Genomic DNA, 18,246 nt, shown 5'->3' with positions numbered 1-18,246 from the left:
TGGTGTGATTACGTAATAAAGACTGCCTTCCACAGACAGACATGAAGAGGTCACACCAAAACACCTTCAAAAACACCCCCCCCCCCTCTCTCCGCTCTCAGTCTGAGGTTAACTCTAATAAATTCTCCTCAGCTTCTCCAATAGCTTCCTCCTACTTCCGCTCTGGCTCGACACTCAGGAAGCAATCAGAGCAGAGAGCGAGAGAATGAAGAGCGCGAGAGAGAGAGAGAGAGAGAGAGAGAGAGAGAGAGAGAGAGAGACTAAAGACCTTGAAAAATAAAGGTGTATCAAATGGTTCTTTAAGCAAAGTCAAAAAAGAGCCACTTTTAATGCAATAAAGAATAATAAGTCTGCAGTGAAGATGTGTGAAGTAAGCCTATCAAAATAATTGTGTTAATTACTAGTTATCATAAAATACATACTTAAAAGGATGCGTGAAAAAGTATTTGCCCCATTGCAGATTTCTTTTGTTCTTGCATTTTTGTCATACTTAAATTTATCAGATTATCAAACAAACTATAATTTAAAAAACATATATATAATCTGAGTAAATATAAAAAGCACTTTTAATGAATAATTTAATTTATAAAGGGGAAAAAACTCCAAACCAATCTAGAACTTTGTAAAAAAAGGGCACCCTGCACTTTACTCAGTTACACTGCACCCAATAGTGTCCTATACCCTCTGTAAATAGCAATGTAAAATCTACATATTCACAGTTATATATTAAAACTGTACATTTAACTGTGCAATCTATCTGCAAACTATTTGGGATCATGCACCCAAGCTTTTCACTCTCCAGCACACCTGTATTAATGTGATGATCGGTGCAATTATACACTCTCACCAGAGGTGTCTCCAAATCAAACTAAACATCCAAAACTTACAGACTGTCGCTTTAAGCCTTATTATATTCCAATTCCAGAATGTGTCAGGATATTCATAAAAAGTAAAAGTAGCTTGCTGCTCATTTAAAGTAATGTCTAAATGCACTATTATGCACTACGCTACTCTGTATTTATATTAAATGGCCTTAAAATGAAAATATTATAATTTACTGCAAATGGTTATCATGACATTCATATTGGTATCTAATTCTTACACTTTTGTGTAGTAGTCTTTTCTCAAAATCATAATTTTTCATAAATGAGCTATAGCGTGAATAGTATTGAGAGCACAGCAACACAGAGTTACTACAGCAGCTCAGAAAATGATGCTGCTTGTTCTTACAGCCTACAACACAAAGACCAAGCAGTTAATCATAATATATGATCTACAAGTTTACCTAAGGTAGCCTGTGGGGGGAATGACTACACACTGATGGTCACTGAGTGTCAGAAAATAGGAGGACACACCCATTATTATAAGTTGGTTCTCAACTCAAAGATCTCAGTTTGAACTAGTATGTTTAGAAATATCCAGAGGTGGAAAGTAATGAATTCCATTTACTCAAGTTACTGTAATTGAGTAGATTTTATGAGTAAAGTAGTTTTTAAAATAGGTAATTTTACTTTTACTCAAGTACATTTTGACACAAGTCATTTACTTTGCTACATTGGAAAACTCCCAATTACTGATTAACAAATAAAATGCTGGGGTAAAAAATGGTGGTAAGTATTTTATATATTTATAAATATATAAAGTATTTTATATATTTTATGTATTTATGGGGTGATCTAAACAAATTCCAAATTATTACGTGGAATAATAGTTCATTAAAAAACGATTTAATTTATGATTTGTTTTTACTTTTTTACTTCAAATAATTAAAACTAACTATGTAACTTTTACTCAAAGTACATTTTTAATTGAGTACTTTTTTACTTTTACTCGAGTAGATTTTTAGATTAGTACTTTTACTTGAGTAGAATTTTAGCAAAGTAAAGGTACTTTTACTTAATTACAATTTTTCAGTACTTTTTCCACCTCTGGAAATATCCAATTTTATGTAAAACAGACTTAATTAATTCGAGTTAAAACAACTTATGAGTTTACACTGTACATGAATGTTCCTCCTCAGGTTCCTCATAGTAGCACATGACCACAAGAGGCATTGCTGTAACGTGCTATGATGTGATGTGCTAGAGTAAAACAAACATTTACATAAAGTGTTTAGGTTCTTTAGTAGACCTTTAAACTGTTCTTCACACTCACTTCACACTTCTCCATAACAACAAGCACAGTTCTCTACAGATCTAAAAAGCGGTTCCCTCAATAGAGGGAGTATCTGAAGCAGAAATACAGAAATAAAGAAGTTGAGAAAGAGAGAATTCAGAGAGGTGCAGTAGGAGACGCTTTCACGCCGAACTCATCTCTCTACATTCACAGCTGCTCGTCTTGTTCAGTTTCTCCTCAGCTCAGAACGCTTTCTCCTGTCTTTCATCTTCAAAGTTGAAAGTGCAGATGTGAATCTCAGGGGGATTAGTGCGTTCCTGGCTTTTTTCACGTTGTGGGGAGGAGGACGGGACCCGCTCGATCGCCGGCTGCCCTCCACATCACACGCTCTCGCTCACGGCAGCTGTAATCCAGCCGGCGGAGGAAAGACTGACACACAGGCTGGCGAGTGGGCCAGAAGACTCCCCCCCCCCCCCCCCCCAAAGCCTGATTCAGCACTTTCCTCGGAAAATCTCCAGGCAAATCGGCGGAGCAGTGCTCACTGCCTGACTTGGTCATTTAGTGGCTAGGCCAAGGGGCTGCTGCCAAACCCCATGAAACCTGAAAGACACGCACAGAGAGGGGACTGCTTGGGGGCAAACATGCATAAAGTGGTGCTGCTTTTCTCTTCTTAGCGTTGATATTTGAGCAAGTGCGAGAATGAGAGAGAGCGAGAGAGGAAAAAGAAAGAATGACAAAAAGCGAATGACAGAATGACCTATTCTGGGTCTGATCTTGACGCAAAAGAGGTTTAAAAAGGACATATTAGACCTAATTTATCTCATCAAACATGTAGAATGTAAAAAAAATCACTCTCACATAAAGAGGCCTCACGGCTCTATTCTTCAAAATTAGCCGTTAAAGGGCTCTGCCACTTTTATGCAAATAAGCTGTTGCTAGCCACACCCCATGACAGTAGGTGCAGATTCCTCCCTCAGACAAAGTCTGCTGGGTAATCCTGTTGTGTACCTCTTATAATCACTTTATCATTAAGATTTACCTCTGATTTACCAAACCAGCTGCTGAAATGATAAGAACTCTAAATAAAACTAGACTCAATGAGGAGAGATCTGGAAAAATGTAACAAGTCTAAGTAGGGTACCCCTATTAAGCTGCTTTTCTCTTCTTAGAGTTGATATTTGAGCAAGTGCGAGAGAGAGCGAGAGACGGAGTGAGAGAGAAAAATAAAAGAGTGACAAAAAGTGAATGACAATGACCTATTCTAGGTCTGATCTTGATGCAAAAGAGGTTTAAAAAGGAACATATTATACCTCACAGTAGGTGCAGATTCCTCCCTCAGACAAAGTCTGCTGGCTAATCATGCTGTGTACCCAAGATTACTATATTACTTATCTCTGATTTACCAAACTGCTGCTGATATGATGGAACTAGACACAATGAGGAAGAGATCTAGAGAAGTTTTAATCAACACAGTGATGCAAAACCACTAATTGTGTACGGGTGTTATTCGTATTTATCTTTATCATGCCAATAAACAGTAAAAGAAAAAAATCTAGTCTAAACAGGCTGTCCCTATTAAGATCTAACGCTTTTTTCTGAATGGATGCATAAAGAGGTGCTGCTTTTCTCTTTTTAGCGTTGATATTTGAGCAAGTGCGAGAGGGAGCAAGAGAGAGTTAAAGAGAGAGAAAGAGTGACAAAAGGTGAGTGACAGAATGACCTATTCCAGGGCTGATCTTGACGCGAAAAAAGGTTAAACGGAACATATTATAACTTATCACAAACAAAGTTAGAAGACAAAGGAACTAGCCGTTTAAAGGCTCTGCCACTTTTATGCAAATAAGCTATTGCTCACTACGCCCAATGACAGTAGGTGCAGATCCCTCCCTCAGACAAAGTCTGCTGGCTAATCTGGCTGTGTATCAAAGATCACGATATCACTTAGCTCTGATTTACCAAACCAGCTGCTGATATAATACTTAAATAATACTATACTCAATGAGGAGAGATCTGGAAAAATCAAACAAGTCTAAATAGGGTACCCCTATTAAGATCTAACGCCTTTTTTGTAGGGATGCACCAATGTGGAAATTCTACCTATTTATACCTTATTTATCTTATCAAACAAGTTAGAATAGGTCTATTCTACATGTTCTACATGTACTTTTACATAAAGTCTTACATTAAGAGATTTCACAGCTCTTTTTATACCAGTTTCAGTCCCTTTCAGAACGAGCCGTTAAAGGGCTCTGCCACTTTTATGCAAATAAGCTACAGCTGGTCAAATCCCATGACACTAGCTGCAGATCCCTCTCTCAGACAAAGTCTGCTGGCTAATCCTGCTGTGTACTTTTTATCATCACTTTATCATTGAGCTTTTAATGATTAACACAACAATGCAAAACCACTAATTATGTATGGTTGTTATTTGTATTTATCTTTGCTCGGATGTTGCTCAATCCTTTTTTTTTAAACCAATAAACGATGCAGATATATTTGTTATAACACATGTATATATTTGCTGATGCTGATGTCAGTCAGATATAAACATTTACAACATACAGAGAGACTACAGTGCAGCGTTGCTTGGTTGTTTTTTCGGCATACAACAAATATGTCAGCAAGTGTCAGTTTGAAATATTGTCCATATTGGCTGATACCAATATAATTCCAATATTATCGCGCGTCCCTATTATTTAATTTTTTTTTATCTATTGTCGATATATTGATTTTTTTTATTGATTGTTGTTTGCACTAAATATTCAGCATTTTACTGGTATGGTGTACATTTTTATTGTATAAGCTTCAGTATTTTGTCAAATCACCACGAATACCATTTGCACAAAAATATCCTGACATAATGTGATATCATTTTGCTATATATATATATATAAAACATTTCCTGGCAAGGTTTATCTTGTAGCTTTAAGAAAATCAATAAAACTTAAAAAAAAAAAAATACATAAATATATATAAATTGACTTATTCTCCACTATCAGGCTTGGGTTGATAATAAAGCATGCACCCGAGAAACTCTTCTGCTGTGACTGCAGTGAAGCAAACTGCAGCAAACAGTTGGTTTCAAGAACAACTGGAAAGTTCAGCGACTTTAGACAGACAGAAACAAAGGCCACACTGTTCTAGCCAATGGCCTGCCCCTCCCCTCCAGTTGAAAGGCCAAAGAGAAGCGAAGAGAAGAAAAATCTTATCTGCCAATGCCTCACACAGGAAATGTATGTAAACAAGAGGCTGCAGAGAGTGCATTCATTTTCATGTTGTATGTAAATACTCTCTCTTAACAGACAGACGCTGAATCATAATTAATAAAGCGTGGAAACGTGTTGTGTATACTTTGGCCTGGGAGCTGCATCTGCCTGACGGGGAAAAATAACTGTGATTTATAAGGGAAAATTATATTTGGGAAATTGAGTTTGGTTTAAAATATTTTTTTGGAAATGTTTGGATGATTTGGAAATGGAATGGGGAAACTACTGTAAGATGTGACGAGTCTGTGAAGTGGATTGATTAGAGCTGGGAAATACATCTTCCTATATTTTATTGTTTTGACAATATGCTATAGTAAACATATCAGCAAACTCATCCAGTGATTTATAAACACTGACCCAACTGTACATACCTTTTAATTAGTGATTGCAAAAAAAAAAAAACATTTTTAATATGCAGATTTTTTGTTTGTTTTAATTAATGTGCTCTGCATGAAAAGGTAAAATGCATGTCAAAACCGCTATTCAGATACTGTTTCATGCACAGTACAGTATTTTTTTCATTCCATTTCTGATGTATATAATTCAAATTACTGCAACGTCTTACAATCTCTGCAATTAAATGTAGAGTTTGGGTCAATGTTTTAAAAGTACTGATGAAATCCTCAATATCATCTTATTACAGCACACTGTCTATATAATTCACCCAGATCTGTACAGAGAGTACAGACTCGCATACTGTTCATATCAATATCAGAGTTATCCTGTTAACTGACATATAAAATAAATATATCATGAGATATAGATAGAAAGAACAGAAGAATGAGCAAGGAAAGAAAGACAGCAAAAAGAAAGAAAGGAAAAAGAAGAAATGATAGATAGATAGATAGATAGATAGATAGATAGATAGATAGATAGATAGATAGATAGATAGATAGATAGATAGATAGATAGATAGATAGAAAAAGTGAAAGAAAGCAAAAGAAAGTGAAAGAATAAAAAAGCGAAAGAATGAGTGAAAGAATAAAGATAGATAGATAGATAGATAGATAGATAGATAGATAGATAGATAGATAGATAGATAGATAGAAAAAGTGAAAGAAAGCAAAAGAAAGTGAAAGAATAAAAAAGCGAAAGAATGAGTGAAAGAATAAAGATAGATAGATAGATAGATAGATAGATAGATAGATAGATAGATAGATAGATAGATAGATAGATAGATAGATAGATAGATAGATAGATAGATAGATAGATAGATAGATAGACAGACAGACACTGGATATGTCTACAATTAAGTCCTAGTGATCAGTGAGTTGGATAAGAAATAGCATCTCTCTCTATCTCTCTCCACCTTCTGCTTCCATTTATCTTTTTCTCTCTTTTTCTTTCTCTCCCTCTCTCTCTCTCTCTCTCTCTCTCTCTCTCTCTCTCTCTCTCTCTCTCTCTCTCTCTCTCTCTCTCTCTCTCTCTCTCTCTCTCACACACACACACACACACACACACACACACACACACACACACACACACACACACACACACACACACACACACACACACACACACACACACACACACACACACACACACACACACACACACAAACACACACACACACACAGAGAGTGAGATATTTGTTCAGGCCTGTGTTGACAGACGGGTAAGTGGCCACCATTTGGAGGGCCACTTCTGAGGCGGGTGCTAAAAGGCGTCTCCAGGCTGCACAAATGGAGAGGAGGGGGGGAGCGGGGGGGCTCATTAGATACCGGGCCTCTATAACACAGCCCAGCGAAGGAGCTGTCACCCAGCCAGCAACATAAACACACACACACACACACACACACACACACCACCAACAGTCTGCTCCAGCCGGGCCCATTTGCTCCAAAAACGAGGAAGCATTCCAGCTATGAAAAGGATTCGCTGTTTTAATAACGACAACAACAACAATCACGTCAGCGCTGTGATTTCAGCTAAAGCTCAGGACCGAGCCGAGAAGAGAAAAGCTCGTAAAGACCCAGATAAGCAGCGCAAGAGTTTAAAGCCTAAACAAACAATTCATCAAAATTCAATTGTTGACTTATTAAACAGCGAAGCCTCATTTAGTGCGGGAAAGACAAACCCGGCACAGTTAGCCGGCACTCTCCTCACGAAGCCGACCTGAGGTAACTCTGTAAACCCTGAGAAATCAGCCTGAACACCTGCAGCTGATAAACCAGCGCAGCACAGACACAATCATTCACAACCACCGCGTTCAAACAGGTCCAACACAAAACACATGCTCAACATCATGAGAAGAACCTTCTTAATTTAGGTCGCAGACTCGTTTTAGAAACCTAGAAACTTCTCTAAACTGTGGAAATAGAGAAGATATACAGCAGTACAGCTGACTGATACTGACACTAGTAGACCTGTCTTGAAAATTACATCAACATATTATTAGGGCTGTCAACGTACAACACATTTAATTTGGAATCAGTAACGCTAATTAACACTAATTCATTACATCACCAGGTTTGACTTCCAGCTCCGACCCTGCTCCATGCTGTTTACACACAGTGCACACAGTATGTACAGCAGGGGTGTCCAAACTTTTTTTGTTGGGGGCCAGAAGGAGAAATATATTTGAAGTCACGGGCCACAGACTCTGTAATAAAACAAATAATGAAATATACCACTTTAAATAATACTTTTCTCCTGATTATTTCATTTACACACCATTTTACTTGACTTACTATCTTTATTTTTTACAGTGTTGTGTAAACTAAGATTTTTCAAATTGATGTTTTATTTCATGATGTCTCTTAATATGAAACTCCTTAATTACGGCAACTTTTAGACTCTTTGGCCCGTTTTCTGTGCTACAACTGAACACCCTCTCCGCTTTTAGACTCTTTGGCCTGTTTTTCTGTGCTACAACTGAACACCCTCTCCGCTTTTAGACTCTTTGGCCTGTTTTTCTGCGCTAGAAATGCGCACTCTCTCCGCTTTTAGACTCTTTGGGCCATTTTTCTGTGCTAGAAATGCGCACCCTCTCTGCTTTTAGACTCTTTGGCCCATTTCTGACACCTAGCGTTCAAACTTTGCATCTCACATTATAAAAACCTGTTTAACAGCGGGCCAACTTTCATACTATTTCTAAAATACCTCGCGGGCCGCTCCAAAAAAGGAAACGGGCCGTAGTTTGGACACCCCTGACACACTCTCGCTCTCTCTCAAGTTTCGGTTTCGTTTAGTCGGCACCCGCTTTTTATACCGCCCCTTGCGCATCAAAGAAAATAGTGCCTATAGTCGCCTGGAAAAGATCGATCCACATATTTTTAGATCAATATCGTATTTTTTGAGCGTGAATCGATATTGGATCGCAGATCGGTCTTTTGAACACAGCCCTATTTGTTACACTGGGTTTTGTGTTAAAGCAGCTTCACACCGCCCAGGTACAGGCCTACAGGCTGGAACACAGAATATTCTTGCTATATTTACTTTCTTGCTCCCACTAAATTAAGCGTAAGAGTTTCTTATAGGGACAGTGTACACATTACTAAAACTGGCCATTACACATCTCCCCCAGGCCCTTTAAATTTTAGATTTAAGATTTCGGCCCTAAGCTCAAATTTGAGAAAGGCAAAAAAATAGAAGGAGTAGTTTAAGATGGGCACTGGGTGATGTATGGGTTTAGAGACAGGGCAGGAGGGAGAGCTGATTGGCTGAGCTGCTCCAGCAGCAGAAGCATTGTGCCTCTGATAGCGGTGAGATGCAGATGGTTGGACACATGGGCGTTGCCTGGGTATGTAAATGTCCAGGGCTCAGCCCAGTTAATTATATACATAGAATAAGTATCCTGACATATAATGTTTTTAACAATATAATGTGTAGCGTATTAGCTGATCAGCTGGATCCGGTGAAAAACATACAGTTTTAGGGCAGAGACCAGGGTTAAGAAACTCATTTAGTATAGTATTCAATTCTGGCTATCCACAAAATACAGCTTCTAGGTAACTGGTTAGCTAAATTATGTTTTGTTAATTATAGCTTACAGTAAGTCCTGCAATCTTAAATTAATAAACACAATAAAAAATTAAATAGTTATTGGCTGATCAGGTACATCAGAGCAAGTTAAACATATATAATTTAATTTTTTTCAAACCTTGACTATCAATCTAAGCTAGCTAATTCTAAAGTTAAGCTAAATGACTGTCACAGGCTGTAATTTATTAAGCACACAGTGGGTTTGATCTGTGTGTTTTGATTTAGAGTGTTTTTAACTATCTATCAGAAACAAAAATATCATCACAGTTTACATGGTTAGCTCCGTTACATTTCTTTTAGTAAAATCCCTGTATATCCAGATATGTTTTTACACCAGCGCTGCAACCCACTGCAAAAATCCTCCCCAGCGAGGAGGAGGAGGGCGGGGCATTCCTACTAGCCCACCGCACTCCGCAAAAACCAGCAAGCTGATTGGCTGTTTCTTTTGAAAGGTGGAACTTTATCCTGGAACTGGCTCCGTGATTGGTGTTAAGAGATTTTCCATTCAGACAGCAGTCAGTGGCCTGTCTACTCATTATTAATAATACAGAGCAAAACGATTCGGGGCTACTGGAAAATTATTCGGGGCTAAAGCCCTGGAAGCCCAGGCCAGGTGACGCCCCCGGGTTGGACATCAGAAGTGGGGGGTGGAGGGGAAAGGACACATTTCAGCTATTAATGAAAATGAAAATATGATTTAAGGTTTAGAGGCTCTTTAAGTAACTGTGGGATTCCTGATTTGTTCCAAATTCCCCGATAAATCAATTAAAATCAATTAAAACCAAAATGCTTGAAATACTTGAAACTTCCACTGAAAGTAAAGTTTAGATTTTTGTATCTTTCTCCAGTAAACTTGCCACTCTGCAGAGTATTTTGAGTGACAGTGAGGATTTGTGTACAGTAACAGCACAGAGTAATCCTTCCAGTCCTAAACAATAACAGGAAGTCTATCAGCGCCTGCTGTTCAAGAAACAAATCACAGCTTTTCCACTACAAACTGGGCAGTATCAAGTTAATGAACTTCTACTGTGAAAGGCAGAGAGAGGCCTGCAGCTGGGGAGCGTGAAGAAGGAAACAAAGGCCACTTCAGGACCGGATTGTCTTGTAATCTAATTGGCCTTAAGCGCGACTCCGCCAGCGGTGGCCACTGCCTTCTACAAAAAGCTGAAAGACGTCACTGGAGAAAACAAACACACTTTGTGACCAACAGAAGTCTTGGACGGTGGCCGGAGAAGAGAACGAGAAGAAAAGAAACCTATCGGTTGTGTTCGGCCACCTACAGTAATGTGGCACAAACACAGAAGCCAGAGAAGCAGCCAGCACAGCAAAACACTCAGCTAATCCACCCCAGATTTACTCTTACCTTCAAAATCTAATATTAGAAGCCGTGTGCCTCACCGCCATTCACAAGCTTTCTGTTACATTAGCTCTTTGTTTCACTGCTTTACTCTGAATGATGGAGTCGAGTGAAAAAACTCTATCAGGACACGAGTTTATAGCTGTATAACTCTGTATAAACACTGTGCTGTCTTTTTTAATGGTTTATATTTAAAAAAAAATGGCAAATTGAAACTTAAAAATAATAAAATTCATAGCATTATGTCATTATGTGATCTGCTTAAGTAAGCTGCTAAAAAATAAAAGTAAAAAATAAAAGTTCTCACACTGCAAAAAATCCATTGGCAAAAACTAGACAAAATATATGCAAATCAAGACAAATATATGTATATTAAGCAAAAAAAAAATCTGCCAATAGAGTAAGCAACATTTTCTTAGTAAGATTTCTTACAAAAAGCAATGGCAAAGTCTCAAAATGAGTGAAGTAACACCTAAATAAAGCAAAAAAAAAATCACTGTTTTTGGACACAAGAATCAGAATAACTTGATTGCTGCTTGTGCTTATTTTGAGTTCAAATTACTTAAAATAAGGTACTAATTCTAAGTAAGAACGATTAAGATAATTATCTCTAAAATAAGCAAAATAATCGAACACTTACACAATGCTTAGTAAGACAAAAAGTCTTATCAGAGAAGAAAATTATTTATAATTTATTGCCTTAAATTTTGAAACATTTACTTGCTAAGATTTAGTTTATTTGCAGTGTAGAAGACATCAGTGACACAATAATAATCTTCAGATTATTGATTAATCCCTTAAAATGCCTTGTCCTGTATACAGGTTACAGATGTAGGTGATACAAATTAATTTTTTTTCTGCAGTAAAATAACTTATTTATATTCTGAAAATCTGAGGGAGTTTAAATCCAGATAACAGGAATCAAACCAAATTCTGCAGGTTTGAAAACAGACGTAAAAACTAGACAAACATAAAGAAACCAAAGGTTTGGGAAAGAGACAATTTTATGATTTTATTCATTATATTTTGGCATTAGCAGATTTACTTAAATATTTTTTTTTATATTTTATTTTCTATGACAACTACAATAATGCTTTTTTAGTAACGTTCTTTATCAAACATAGAAGATTTTTATGTAATGCTTTAATAGAAGAATTTTAGCAGATTTAGTGGTGTAATTTCAAGCAATTGACAAAAATCCTGGCCTGTTAAGGGGTTAAAAAAGAAAAAACTAATAAAATGTGTATTTTTTGTCTTGAACTTATCATAATATTATTTTTAGAACATAAATAGAACAGATTTACAAATTTGACCTAAAACACAAACACAAGCATATACAGTCACAGACTAATTTCCACAAATTTCCTAATTTTCCAAATCACAGTAAAACTGCAAAAGTGTGTGAACTTTCAACTGTACAACAGTTGATAAGTGTTTTTTTTTTTTAATTATAAATATGTAACTTTTGTAGCATTTACATTTATATTTAGGGTATTTAGCAGCTGCCCCCTATCCAGAGTGACTTCCAGAGTGAAAAAGTGCTTTAACATTTAATTAGCTAGTTTAAAAAGACCAGAATCAAGAGTTACATCAAGATTTGATCATGTTTAGAACCCTATAGGAGAATTTCTAAAGATTTTTATTAGTTTAGGTCATATTTCATTTCTACACACTAAGAAATATAAGTAAAGAGTAAAAAGTTCCTTATATTGAGGTACAATAGAGTAGCTTTCAGTGTATGTCTTTTTTTTTTGTACCAGTAAAGATTATAAAGATTATAACAAAATTGTGTGTTAAGAACTTGATCATTTGAAATTGTCTGGCTTTCAAATGGAAAATATGTAATATTAATATAAATATTGTTTATTAGTACAGTGATACAGAATACCTAATGTAATTTTTAGCTGGCTAAATGGTACAAATCTGTACTTCCTGCTGTTAGGAATGAACAAATCTGACCCTGTAAAAACCAATATTGTACCTTTAAGTGAACCTTTGAGTACAAGAAAGTCCTTCTGTTGTATCTCTATTTTAGTGTGTATTGGATTATTCACTTTGAAATATTCTAATGAGAATATAAGCATGAGAGAAACGACTTAATACAACCAGAAAAAATAAATAAAATAAATAAACTGTACCACAGATTAACAGGTACAGGTAAATCAGAATGAACAAGCTCCTACAATTCCTATCAAACAGCATCTTCTATGATAAATAGCTTCTATCTCACAATTCAAGTCTCAATTACCTGATTTAAATACCTTAAACTATATTAAACGGTAATTATCTGTGACCTTTCTGAGAAAAAAAAAAAGCCACAAAATCTTTCTCTAACGAAGGGAAACATGGTTTCTCAACAGCAGTGAATTATAAGACAGAACTATGCAGGAGAACCAGAAGAGGCAGTCTGGGCTGGACCATCTGGAATGAACCTGCAGAACTGCATTCTGTTCCTCTACCAAACCTGCCAACGGTCGAGACACGAAGCTCAGCAAGGAAAAACAGATTTATGTACAGTATGTTTTGGAGGGAAAGGAATATTAAAAACTGTAAAAAAAATACGAGGCTAAAACAGAACTGGTATGATAAGTGAAGTCATTCATAACATAAATAACATGAGTACAGATAACAATGGTAAGAACTTACAATAAGAGTACATTATTATTTAACAGAACACTCTAAAAAAACAGAGGTACGATATGAGTACGTTTTTGTACTTAAAGGTACACTTTTCATAATTGTACCCTCAATAGTACAATATTGGTCTTTACAGGGTCAGATTTGTTCCCTCTGAAGTACAAAGTCATTTCTAACAGCAATAAGTACAAATTTGTACCATTTAACCTGCAGCCAAAGGGTACATTCAGTATTCTGCATCACTGTACTAATAAACAATATATATTTTAATTGCACATTTTTTATTTGAAAGCCAGACAATTTTGGATCATCAAGTTTTTGAGCCATATTCAGTTGATGATAATGTTTATAATTTTTATAATCTTTACTGGCACAAAAACCATGGGTACAAAAGAGGACTTTAACTTAAAGGTACTTTTTTGTACCTCAATATAAGGTACAGCCCCAGCGACAAGCTTTGTACTCTTTTAAGTACAAGTCTGTACTTACTTTTCTTAGTGTGTACTAAATTCTTCGTTGACACACATTATTATCATTACCAACATCTTTTTTAACTTCTCAATTAATTACTGCACACACAAAAAAAACAGAGGTACGATATAAGTATTTTCTTGTACTTAAAAAGGTACGCTTTTCATAATAGTACCCTTAAAAGTATATTATTGGTCTTTAGAGGGTCAGATGTCTCTCTTAAGAGCAGGAAGTACAGATCTGTACCATTTAACCAGCAACTAAAGGTACATTCAGTATTCTGTATCACTGTAATCAAATAATATATATTTTAACTATACACTTAAAAAAAAAAAAAAAAAAAAAAAAAAAAAAAAAAGCCAGAGCATTTTGGATCATCAAGTTCTTGACACATATCATTATCATCACATAGTTGATGATAATGTTTATAATCTTTACTGGTACAAAAACATTAAAACCTAACGTTTCCCCATTTGTTATCAATGTTCTTTTTCAATTTTGTTCCATTATGGTGCAGAACATATTAGCATGTTAGCTAGCTCACTGCTAATGTTAGCTAGCTCTCCGCTAACCCCAGTTTTATAGTTTTCTCCCCGGTAACATAGCTAATTCTCCGCTAACGTTAGTATGTTAGCTAGCTCGCCGCTAATGTTAGCTAGCTCTACACTAACCTTAGTTCTCTCCACAGTAACTCGCTGCTAATGTTAGTATGTGCTTTCCACTGCCATTAAATGCAATTTTACTGTAACTTTAAGACAATTCACCTTAATTATCAAGACTTTATTTAAGACATTAAGACTTTTTAAGGACCTGCGGGAACCCTGTTGTAATGTTTATTAAAAGTGTCTTAACCAGTGTCAATGAATAATTAGACAAATGAGACATGAGCTTACTTAACTTAACTTAGCTTAGCAATTATTCAGTTTATTCTGAACCTTATTGAACCAATAATGTTAATAACAGTACCAATAGCAATTGAAAAAAATGTTGATGTTAAAAAAATAAAAAGTTAACCTAAACGTTGTGTAGCGTTGATATTCTTGCATTAGTAGAAGTGCAAGAAGAACTAATACACAGAAAAATATATAATATTAAATGTTCTTGTACTGATTTTTGGAATAACACAAAGCTAACCCTAAAAACTAATAGACAACTAATAGATTTCTGCGTAAATATGACCCTAAAAAAACACTGCTCTATATAATCAATACGAAAGTAAAACTAATACAGACCATCTACTGTTGTAGTGATTTACTCTCTCAATCAACTTAAAATCAAAATGCCCTAGAAAACACCTCTTTGTATTCTAAAACAGCACAAATACAATCACACTGCAAATAAATCCCATCTCTTGGTGGGAATATGCTAATTTCACACTATCCAATGAGAAAGAGAGAAAGAAGAGCTTCAACCAGTAATGTTTCTTGCAATGCTTAAATATAGAAATCCTCAAGATTCTCAATCCTGGCTTGTTAATGGGTTAAAAAAGGAAAACTTATAAAATGTGTCCTTTTTTCCTTGATCTTTCTCATATATAGAACAGATTTACAAATTACAGACTATTTTCCAAAACTTCCAAATTTCCTATTTTAAATAATCAACAGGCATCTCCAAACTGTATCTTCACAGTTAAATAGGCGAAGGTTTGTACACTTTCAATTGCTCAAATGTTGATGTTAAGTGTTTTTTTTTTATTATAAATGTATAACTTATAAACGTATACATTTACATTTAGGGTATATAGCAGACGCCGTTATCCAGAGTGACTTATAATGTAGAATCAATGCAAAAATAATAATAATAACTAATACAGGCCAATAGTGATACTAATAGTGATTTACTCTCTCAGTCAAACTAAAATCAAAAATGCCCTAGAAAAGACCTTTTTGTATTAAAAACAGCACAAACGCAATCACACTGCAAATAAAGCCCCTCTCTTGGCGGGAACATGCAAAGTTCACACTGTCCAATGAGAAAGAAGAGCTTCAACCAGTAAAGAAACAGCCTGTCTGTGGGGATATTACTGGCCTGTGCTGTCATTCCAGCTTTGCCTTAGAGAGTCGGACAGAAGGACAGACAGATATGCAGACAGACACAAAAAAAAAAAAAAAAACAGCTTGAGGGTTTTAAGTGAAGAACTACCTCTGAAAAGAAAAAAAAAAACTAAAATATACTATCAAAATATATTATACTCTATCAAAAGCCTGTTAAACGTCATGTAAACGTCCTGTAAATACTCTCCAACATGAGCCATGATTCAAAACAGTTACTGTAACAAGCCTGGTGGAGTCATGGCATTACTACTTCCAGAGTAAATTATGAGTCAGATCTGAGATGTTTCGGGTGCTGAGTCAGTATCATAGGTTTTAGAGGAAGACCACAATTATGACCACGAACATGATCCTGATCATTTTCCAGAACAAAAAAAATCACCAAAATATACTAGTAAATTCATGAATGTCCAATAGAAAAATATGTATATGTTGAATTTCAATAGAACTCAAGGTAATCTATTGGTCCATTCATCAAGTCTTTACATTTTGACAAAGGGACAGATTAAGAGACAGGTTGTGTATTTAAACTATCATGTAGTAAACTTTAAAACTAAAAAACAAAAAAGAAAAATCAAGAAAAAAATGTAGATATTTGTTTTTTTATTTTCTTCATTGTTTCACAGTCACAATATATATACACTATATTTATTTGCATTTACACATTTTTAGGTCTACCAGTTTATAGTAATGGATAATGATATACACCTATTTTAAACATCTTCCCAGCTGGCACACAACCGACCTTTAGTGCTGAAATGTGGTTGAAATATGATTAAAGTAATGTCTGTTGCTGTTTCAACCTTAAAACAACTTTTAATCAACATTTGATGTTAAATGGTTGTGCAAACATACAAACATTGAAATGTAAACGTTGAATCAACATTATGTCCTCAACCTTCTGCCTTTTGAATTAGCGTTAGCATTTAATAACCATATGATTTCTAAAAATGGTTGGATGGAGGAATGAAAAATGGTTTTACTTCTATTTGCAGTAACTGCTTTTTAATTTATGACTCATTCTTCACCATATCTGAGGGAACGTTCATGTTCTATTAGTTTTACTGTTTTAGTTTACTGTTTTTGAGATCAGATGTTCAGTAATCAGATTGGTAGTGGTGGCTAACATTCTTTACACTCTGTAGACTTACTACAGTGATTAGCAACTTTAATGTTCTACTTTTAGTGAGCTATGGTTGAATTTAGGACGTTTAAACAAGGTTGATTCACTTTTCAAAATCAACACCAAATCCAAGTTGATTCAACCATAACATTCATGTTGTTCATCTTTGAAATTCCAGCTGCGTTGAGTTCAAACTAGGCAATCTTTTATTTTTTAATTGTTAGATTTTATAAGTTTGAAGTTTACAAGATTACATTCAAGTTATAGAAAAGTAGCTAGAAATGTCGTGGATTTTCCCCTCAGAAGTTTTTTAAAGCTCAACCTCATCAATCTTCTTCTTCATCATTCTTCTTACCTGTAAATGCAGCAGAATCAAAGGTCCTGAACAAAGTCTTTTCTTCTCAAACCTCTTCTCCTTCTTCTCCTCTTGACAGTCCTAGGATTTAAAAAGATTAAAAGTTCTTTTTTGACCGCTAAAAACACAAATCCAGACAATTCAATCTCTACTTTTGAGAGCTCGGCTATAAACAATGCCATGTTGGCTCGAGCTCTCGAGGAGACCACAAAGAGAAACGATGCAGCCTGAATTTTAATTCAGCTTTAAAACTTTCCCGCTGCCGCAACAAAAAAGCGCAAGTTCTCCAGCTCTTTGTGAGACGCGGACAAAACACGATACACAGCGAATCCCTGCGCATTTCTCTCCGCCATCCCACCCCACGCAGGAGCTCCGTGGAAAAATGCGAAATATGACAAAGATCTGAAAACTTCGCGGCGTGAAAAACTCCAGCAAAAAAAGCAGCGAGACAAAAGCCAGCGGCCAGCCGCTCCACAAACACTCACCTCCAGCCGGGAACCGCGCTCCGAGCTCCGGGAGAAGCGCTCCGCAGATCATTAATTGGAAAAGCGCGCTGTTTTTCCCGAGCCGCTTATTGTTTTCAGTAATATTTCTCCCCGGTTTGACAGTAAAGCTGGAATGCGAAGTATGGGTTTGGTATGAAATTCACGCACTTCACTGGAAAACGAGGGAGGGGGGAAGAGCGGAGGGAGGGGCTTTTCTTCAACGTCAATCATCAAAGTTGGGGGCAGAGACTTCTCCAAAATCTCCTCCCTCAGATTAGAAACTGCTGCAGGCCTTTACTGTACCAAAATCCAGCCCTGCAACAATGAAACCACTGCTGCTCCTGCTTTAGTTTACTTTAGAAGTCTTTTTAAAGAAGTTTAAGAACAGAAAATGTTACTAAA

General features: G+C 36.0%; 1 protein-coding gene across 2 annotated transcripts in view; it reads right to left on the bottom strand.

Annotated features, from left to right (window-relative positions):
- tead3b (TEA domain family member 3 b) overlaps nucleotides 1-18,032 on the bottom strand; it is an 81,383-nt gene extending 63,351 nt beyond the window's left edge. For both annotated transcript variants that reach the window (XM_022675568.2, XM_022675569.2), the window contains exons 1-2: nucleotides 17,845-18,032; nucleotides 17,360-17,440 (exon numbers count right to left, since the gene is read on the bottom strand). The gene's annotated coding sequence lies outside the window, so the exon portion shown is untranslated. The remainder of the gene's footprint in view (nucleotides 1-17,359; nucleotides 17,441-17,844) is intronic.
- Nucleotides 18,033-18,246: the final 214 nt, after the last annotated feature.

This window comes from Astyanax mexicanus, chromosome 5 (assembly GCF_023375975.1).
Source record: "Astyanax mexicanus isolate ESR-SI-001 chromosome 5, AstMex3_surface, whole genome shotgun sequence".
Classification (NCBI taxonomy): domain Eukaryota; kingdom Metazoa; phylum Chordata; class Actinopteri; order Characiformes; family Acestrorhamphidae; genus Astyanax; species Astyanax mexicanus.
This window is presented reverse-complemented; position numbering and strand designations above follow the sequence as displayed.